Source organism: Ochlerotatus camptorhynchus, unplaced genomic scaffold (assembly GCF_037179485.1).
Source record: "Ochlerotatus camptorhynchus isolate MF236.1 unplaced genomic scaffold, CSIRO-AGI_Acam_v1.1 ptg000626l, whole genome shotgun sequence".
In the NCBI taxonomy this organism is placed as follows: Eukaryota; Metazoa; Arthropoda; class Insecta; order Diptera; family Culicidae; genus Ochlerotatus; species Ochlerotatus camptorhynchus.
In genome coordinates, this window is record NW_027041105.1 from 887,148 (window position 1) to 896,325 (window position 9,178).

The 9,178-nt window shown below is 40.3% G+C and overlaps 2 non-coding genes across 2 annotated transcripts; one reads left to right on the top strand and one right to left on the bottom strand.

Moving 5' to 3' along the window:
* Nucleotides 1-7,988: 7,988 nt before the first annotated feature.
* On the bottom strand, nt 7,989-8,070 carry TRNAS-AGA (transfer RNA serine (anticodon AGA)). Its single transcript has one exon. It is a non-coding gene; the product is annotated as a tRNA-Ser (tRNA).
* An 834-nt stretch (nt 8,071-8,904) lies between these two features.
* On the top strand, nt 8,905-8,976 carry TRNAH-GUG (transfer RNA histidin (anticodon GUG)). The gene has a single exon. It is a non-coding gene; the product is annotated as a tRNA-His (tRNA).
* Nucleotides 8,977-9,178: the final 202 nt, after the last annotated feature.

The window sequence follows — 9,178 nt, forward strand, 5'->3', positions numbered from 1 at the left end:
ATTAATTTCAATTTCAAATTCAAACTCAATTTCAAATTCAAATTGAAATAAATTTCAATTTCAATTTCAATTTCAAATTCAAACTCAAATTCAAGCTCAAATTGAAATTGAAATCGAAATTTTAATTTTAATTTTAATATTATTTTAATTTTAATTTTTTTATTTTCGTTTTCATTTTCATTAATTTTAATATTATTTTTTAATTTTAATTTTGATATTAATTTTAATTTTAATTTTAATTTTAATTTAAAATTTCATATTAATTTTTTCATTTTCATTTTTACGGTGAGACGTTATTGAAATCATTGGTACCTTGCAAGAAAATCGCGCGTTACCGCCGCTGCACGATGTGGACGCCAAATAAACGCGGAGTGCATTTTATTCGGCGGCATGACCTTGACCACACTTGCATTCATACCGCCACACATCCATACTGGGAACCGATAGATCCACAGACACGATCGGGTTCTATGTTTATTTTTGTTAGAATCGCCGAAAAAAAATTTACTATGGAAAATTTGGCCTAATGCCATTTCCCCTAAAGCCTTTGTGTTGCTGAGTTTAGGGGGAGGCAGTCTGGGACTGAGCCCTCAATTTTCTGCTCAACACTAGGTGAATAGTAAAAATAAATAAAAAGTAAAAAAAAGTAATGTATCCAAGACTCGACCGTAGATTTGACGTAGGATTACGTGCTCGGTATCAATATTTGGCGACTATGTTAGGGAAACCACTTTTTGCAGGAAATCGGTGATAATTTTGATAACCATTTCCACAGTTGGACATTTGTGTAATTTTGGTTGATTTTGGTTTTTTTGAAATTGCACCCCCAATATGTTGCCGAAAGACGTAATCCTACGTCAAAAACGAATCGTGCAAAGCGGAATGAAAGCTGAGAGAAAAACGGATTAATCATTTTGTCGAGCTTCTGCTTTCATGTTCCATCAGATGTCACTGCTGTTGTTGGCGGTGGCATCGATCGGAAACTACACATAATTTGTTTTCCAATAACTGTTCACAGAGGACAGTGCAGTGCAAAACATTTTAGTTTTTTTTAGTTTAAATGATCTTTATTTCAGTTTAACTTGGACGATTACCATATAAATTTTTTTTTACTAAGTGATTTAATTGCTTTCTTCATCTTTAGGTATGGGCAAAATTCAAAATTTGTTATACAGAATTAGTCCTAGACTTAGTACACGGTCGACCACCTTGGTTGGATTGGTTTGTTTTGTTTTTAGAATTTGAAGAGAAACTACTTAATACTACTATTTACAGCTTAAAACTAACCTACTCTACTATATACACTTAACCTACTATGTACAAATTGCTTATTAAAGCATGTTCAGAAAGATTGCATTTTTGAATAAATTTGGTTGTCATATCATCAATTTTGGAATCTACTTTGGGAATTTCTGCCTCTTGATAGAGGTCTGCTATTCTTGTGTCGAATGGACGATCTAGGATCATCCTCAACACTCTATTCTGTGCAACCTGGATTTTGTTCCTGTGGGTCTGAGCGCACGATTCCCACACCGGGGCGGCATAGAAGATCGCGGGGGCTATGATCTGTTTGTAAACAGCCAGTTTGTTTTGCCTTGAGAGGCGGGATCTGCGGCAAATGAGCGGATACAAACACCTAACCAAGGCGGAGCACTTAACTAGGGTTTTCTCTATGTGCGAGCGGAACAGGAGCTTCTCATCGAACAACATCCCGAGATAAGTAACATCAGTGGACCACTCGACCCTTGTACCATCCATTATTACGGTACAGGAGGGAGACGGTTTAAGTTTTGGTGATTGTCTGTGAAGGAACATGATCGCTTGGGTTTTCGAGGCGTTGATTTTGATTTTCCACGTGGTGGCATAATCAGTAAAGGTGTCAAGGCATCGTTGGAGCTTGTTCGTAATTTCACGAGGCATCCTACCCTTGACGGCTATCGCGGTGTCATCTGCGAACAGAAAGAACACGCAACCGTCTCCTAGAGGAGGGATGTCCGACGTGTAGATGCTGTAAAGCAGTGGTCCCAGCAGACTCCCTTGCGGAACACCTGCTGGGATCGGAAATTGTCCCGAAAGGGAACTATTCAACGACACCCTGAACGACCTTTGCTGGAGATAGTTACGGGTGATTTTCACAAGGTATGGTGGAAAGTTGGAGTTACAAAGCTTGTATATAAGTCCGTCGTGCCAGACATTGTCAAACGCCTTTTCGACGTCTAACAAGGCCATGGCTGTGGACTTGGATACAGCTTTGTTACTTCGGATGTTATTCATCACCCGCACTAGCTGATGATTGGTGGAATGCCCCTTGCGGAACCCGAACTGTTCCGGAAGAAGAATGTCATGTTCCTCCACAAACTTGTTTAGTCGGCTGAGGATCAATTTTTCGAACAGCTTGCTCAGCGCTGAGAGCAGGCTAATCGGTCTGTAGCTTGACGGTAGTGAAGGGTCTTTCCCAGGTTTGCGGATCGGGATGATTTTTGCCACCTTCCAGATGCTTGGAAAGTAGTGCAGCTCCAAGCATCTGTTGAGGATGGCAGCCAGCAGCGAGTGGACCCTCGGGCTGAGATTTTTCAACGCTAGGTTGAATATTCCGTCAAACCCGGGAGCCTTCATGTTTTTACTATATTTCAGCGCTGAGCAAATTTGTTCCTCTATAATCCGTTCTTCTGGAGGTACGGCACAAGGGGAGGTATCTAACGTCTGGACGCACTGCACAACCTGGTTCTCGAGTGGACTTGGGATTGTAGAGCCAAGCAAATGCGACTGGGCAATGTGCTCCCCAATTGCATTGGCCTTCTCTTCGTTGGTGATAAGCCGTTCGTCATTGACTCTAAGTGGTGGAATGGGCTTGGGGTGAGACTTCAGCACCTTAGCAACCTTCCAGAATGGTCTGGAACGGTCATCCAGGTTCTGAACGAGCCGCCCGAAACTCTCGTTCCGGATTGAGATCATTCTGGAAGCGATCTGCCGATTCAGATCGACCATTTCGCATTTACACTGCAGATCCCCAGTCCGCTGAAACTGGCGTCTACGAACATTTCTGAGCCGAATCAAGAGTTTGGTGTGGGAATCAATTGCTTGAAACTTACCCCTCACAGGAACTCGTCGAACGCACTCTTCGTCAGCCATGGATATGGCTTGATGGAGACCCTCCAGGGCCCGGTCGATGTCCTCCACTGTGTCGAGCGGTGGGTTGTCGTCGATGTGGCGGTCGACCACGCGTCGAAACTGGACCCAGTTGAGTTGATGGTAGTCCTTCCGCTGGCTATCGCAGTGCAAAACATGTCTGGTACCTCTATATATGCATTTAGATTAACAACTGAAGTCCCTCCTTCTTTACACATTCTGCACTCAAAATAGCTCACCCCTCTCAGGATTTCCTTCCGAATTGTATGAATGGGGCGGGGCAGAAAGTAGCGTTTGAGCAGAATATGTAAAAAAGGAGGGACTTAGAATGTTAATCTAAATGTGGTACCAGACATGTTTTGTACTGCCAGATAGGGTTCACTACCTTATTTCCGGCTTATTAAGCACAACCCGCACTTAGTCTTTCTTAATCTAGCGCAGTTTAGCACCAAACGGAATTTTATTATTACTGATGGCTTCCAAATTTATTTACGTTTATGTAGGAACCGTAAAATTTGATATAGAGAAACAAATTGTTTAGATATTGTTATAAGTCTAACACTCCTTATTGACGCCAAACTCGGCCTACGGATTCTAAACTCGGCCTTACGCATTGAAACGCCAATGAATTCACTTCGGACTATCTGATAAAGAAAAAAAATTGATTCGGTCGGAGAACTTCTTTTGTTTGTGGGAATTATGGGTGCAAACCTTCATATCACGCGTTTTCATTGACTTTATTCGGTAGCTTATTAACTAAATTATCGTACAAAACGCCCAATTGACTTGTTAACTCTGAAATCATGGATTTATTTGAAGTTTTCTGCTCGATAGGCCCAAAATCGGCTATTAGACCGAAGTAGTTCTCTACCCTACTCTATTTTGTAATCTATGAAAGGAAATCACAAATTGGGTTTCATAAAAATATGGCAATTGAGAGATTGAGCTCGTGAGAGCTAATTTACTCACAAATTTGATTATTTTTTGGCTTTCTGAGGATTGGTAGTAAAGCAGGTAAAACTGTATGAAGAAAAATCATTTATATTAAACAGTATTTTCCGGGAAAACAAATGATTGTCCCTGACTAATAAATTTAACTTGTCGTTCACTTTTTACCTGAATATGTACCTAAAGCGAATTATTTCCACTTCTTTCAAATTCTATATGTGGATTTTTATAACTTCCTACCAGCGGAACAGCTCCGTCTCTGGCAAATGGCCGGACGATATGATTAATCTCACCAATACAATCAGGCCTACAATTCCACACCTTATATAGACAGGTTGAGCCTTGATAGCTAGCTGGTTGCGGGAACTGATGACCTCGACAAATGTCCAAATAATACTCTTTAACAATTTTGTGCTAGTCCTGAAAAGGACCGTTTAGTCGTGATGGTTGAGTAATGCTGAGCTATTAAGGTGTTCAACACGGATGAGGCTGGCGATCTCTTAATTGTTTGGAGCAAGGTTGACGGCGCTAGGCATTGATGACCCACAGCTTCTCACGAGGAAACTGATTTCGATCGCGGTGCGGCTTCGTCTTCCTTCTATGGATGCTCGCTGCTTTCAGGATGCCTTTCGTGGTGTACAGGATAACGATGTTCAACGCCACACGCCGAAAGCACTGCTGCTACTGATGGTGCTGCTGCGGACACCGCCGACCGGACACCACCACACACGGTGATTAAATGAGCACCGTTTAGTGAGGCAGGATCGAATTCGATTTTTAAATCTGTGTTAAGGAATGCGCTGTTTGCAGGTAATCGGTGATAATTTTTATCACCATTGCAACAGGTGGACATTGTGTATTTTTGAATAGTGACTTATTGAAAATTAATAATGTGTCCATTGTAGCAATTTGCCAGCTAAATTTCCAATCGTTTGGCTTGTTTAGAATTTAAATCCATCTGCTATTGACAAAGTTATATGTATGTAATCAACACCTGACCTCTTTTCGTAATGCGGTCGAATTTGATTTTCTGAAATTGGACCCCCAATATGTTGCCCAAAGACGTAATCCTACGTAAAAAAAATACTCTTTACCATATTTATGATGGTCCTGAAAAGGACCGTTTTCTCGTGATGGTTGAGTAATGCTGATATATTAGGATGTTCAACACGGATAAGGCTGGCGAGCTGTATGTTATATGGAACTCACAAACAGACTGCTTTTTTATGGTATACACAGTGTGATATTCAATAATCTATTAATTATCTCAACATTTAGTGGCAGACCATTCAAACATTTTGGTAACATACACAAATTCTATAATTCATATTAATTTCCTATGCCGATCGAAACAAACATTATGACGCCACTACAAGGGTGACTGAGTAAACGAATCGTGCGAATCGAAATGAAAACCTAGTGAAAAACGAATTGCACCAATACATTCAGGCCTACAATTCCACACATTCTATAGACCAGGTTGAGCTTTGATAGTTAGCTGCTTGCGGGAACTGACATCCGATTGATAATCTTTACAATATCCAAAACATACTCTTTAACAAATTTGTGGTGGTCCTGAAAAGGACCGTTTAGTCGTGATGGTTGAGTAATGCTGAGCTATTGGGGTGTGGTTGGCGAGCTGTTAACTGTTTGTAATATTGTCACGAGGAAACTGATTTCGATCCAGCGGCTTCTTCCTCCTTCTATGGGTGCTCATGTGGGCTCTGCAGCTCACTGCTTGCAGGCTGCCTTTCGTGGGGTACGCCACACGCTAATCACTGCTGCTGCTGCTGCTGCTGACGTTGACGACCGGACACCACCACACACGGTGATTAAATGAGCACCGTTTAGTGAGGCAGGATCGAATTCGATTTTTAAATCTGTGTTAGGGAATGCGCTGTTTGCAGGTAACCGGTGATAATTTTGATCACCATTCCAACAGTTGGACATTTGTGTATTTTTCAATAGTGTAATTAATAAAGTGTTCAATTTAGCAGATTGGTAGATAAATTCCCAATTCTTTGGCTTGTTTAGAATTAAAATTCATCTGCTATTGATAGTGGTATATGTGGTCAAAACCTGACCTATTTTCGTCCCGCGGTCGATTTTGGTTTTTTTTGAAATTGCACCCCCAATATGTTGCCGAAAGACGTAATCCTACGTCAAAATAAATAAATGTCGGGATTGTACTGAAAAACTATAGAAAAGTAGGTAATATTAAATCTAACAACAACTTTTTAAATAGTAATGTTTTCATGTACTCAGTGTATAGCTCCATGCTCTTCATGAATAAAGGTGTGAACATGTCGTTGAAAATCCATTTCCTCTACTCACATTTGGATTTCTTCCCACCGAATCTTGGTGACGAAAGTGATGAGCACGGTGAACGATTCCACCAACAAATAAAGCAAATAGAAGGACTTTATCAGGGCTTTTGGGACGACTCAATGCTGGATGATTACTGTTGGTTTCGGCGCATAAACAACGAAACCTAAATTTGAAACATTTTTAAGTTTTTTAATAAAATTTCTTCAAACCAGCAATACTTCCTCATTTTTCAACCGATTTTTACAATTAAGTGCGTATTTTCTTCGTTTCTTCATTGTCTTCTAGCTCAATGTTTGAAATTATTTTTTGTTTATTTTATTTTGGTATTAATCATATGTTAAGTATGATATTTTTAAATGGATTTGAAAAATAAAATAAAAAATAATTTATTTATAGCGTCGGAACTATTTCTCCTACAATGTCTTAATGTTTATAAAATTTAATATTGTTTCATTTTATGAATAAAATATATTGAAATTGGAGCACACAAGCCATAGATATTTTACGCTGATTCCAAAAATGCAGTCAGGAAAAATAAAAGTAGAACAGTTTTTGCAAAAAAATGTGTTAAACTTAAAATGTGTTTTTGTTAATTTATAACAAAATCAACTTTAAGCCATATCTCGAAAACAGTTCTACTTTTATTTTTTCTGACTGCATTTTTGGAATCAACGTCAAATTTCACATTGGAACAATAGTCGAGTAATAAAGTTCATCACTTTTGATTTATTTTGTAAACTAGTGAATTTTTTGTTTAACGACTATCGAAACCAAGTTTTCGGCTAGCTGTGCCCCCTTCTGGGTAATAGTAATGCCAAACTAGTTTACGCCTTTTGAATTTTTTTTTTATAAAAATTAAATTGTTCTCTCAACTATTTTAAAACAGACTTTTTGAACATTCTGCATTTTACAGACAAGCATGCCATGCAACGAAAATGGATTACCAAATTTATTTAACTGCTGAGCTTTTGAGCATAAATGTCACATGCTGAAATACACGTTCACAACTCTTTCTTTATTTAAATATATAAAAAAAACTAGCAGATCAAAGCATCCAAAATCAACCGAATCAAGCCAACCGTAGCAAAAAAGATTGAATTAAACGGCTTTTGTACAGTTGCCAACTCGTTTCTCACTCTGTCACTTTAGGTACTTTTGCACTCCCTCCGATTTCCACCGATTGTCCCTCGGATTTCCGCGCCAAGTAGAGAAAAGCGCACCCACCAGCACTGGCAGCAGCGCGCGGTGACAATTCGAGGTAAAGAGGTGAGACACCGATGAAAATAATTCACATTCCTTATGGTGCGCTATCTCTCTACCATTTCATCCTTCCGTCCGACGACGACGACGACCACGACGACTGGCGCAGATTCGATGGTAGGTCTTTTGCCAAAACACATTTCACCGTCTCGTAAATAGCAGATGTGAGAGACAAAAACTCAGCGAATCGAGATTAAGGTGAAACGGTTTCGAATACGCATGAGACAAGCGGCGCCACCTGTGTGCTACAAATTCTTTCACATTGTTTTGATGCTGTGTGGACGAGGTTATTGGAAAATTGGAACGGTGAAAAAAAAATCTTTCGCAGTCGGTAGGATTCGAACCTACGCTCCCAGAGGGAATCTGATTTCTAGTCAGACGCCTTAACCGCTCGGCCACGACTGCTTGGATACATTGGTGATGTTTCAAACAAGTCAAAAATTTCCCATACGCTGCCATTCATTTCTACTAGGGACTAGAGAGGGTCTAGGATAAGAGAGGAGCGGATTCAAATCAAACTACCTGCCAATGCAATCAAGATACACCCTATTTCTAAACAACCAAAATTTGAGTAGGATCCACTCATATCGGTCAAAAGCGAAGCTACTCAAAAATGAGTAAACTAAGTTGGAAGTGACTAGTTGACAAATGGACAACATCGATTGAACTCAGGTCGATTTATTCAATCTGCTCAATTGACCCTGGTATTGGCAGCTCATTTGGTTCAAAACCAGCTAGTCCGCTCCTCTCTTATCATAGCCCCTCTTTAATTTCTACTATACTTTCACTATTTTATTTTCAACATGAAACTTGGACCGTACACTGGCGTCGACTTTGAACTAAAATGTTAATTGTTGCGCCACTCTGCACAAGGTACACCACCAGCAAGAAGAAAGCCAAGACGCCCATCGTTGAGAACTGTTCAAATCTTTCGAGATGAAAGGCAATGAGAGAGGAGTGGAAAAAATTCACTTTCTCCTTTGACCGACGCCACGTCTGCTGGCTGTTGGCCGGTATCGCGACGACGTGTTTTTGGCGATGCTTCCAATTCTTGGGATAGCTGAATTAATCGTCGCTCATGTGCTGCTCTGCTGTTGGTCGGTCGCTAGTGAATGGCAGCGCTCGGTGGACATTTGGATGGCGCCGGATTTTCTCAGGTCGAAGTTCAGTGATAGTGTTCTAGTTTGCAGCCGGTAAATTGGATCATTGTAGGAAGAAATGCTTTCATGTCCCCTGATAGCCGTGATCGTCTAGTGGTTAGGACCCTACGTTGTGGCCGTAGTAACCCAGGTTCGAATCCTGGTCACGGCAATGCACTCAAGTGGTGCATTGTCACGGAAGGGGCTATTTTTTATGACTTCTCATAGCAGAAACTTACACGACAAATTGGTTTGGCTTATTAAATTTAATTCTCACACAACAGCAAACAGGAAATCACCACCTTTACCAAAAGTCACGTTCTCGACCAGCTAGTTCGCAGTATTTATCAACTTTATGTGATGATTCAATCTCA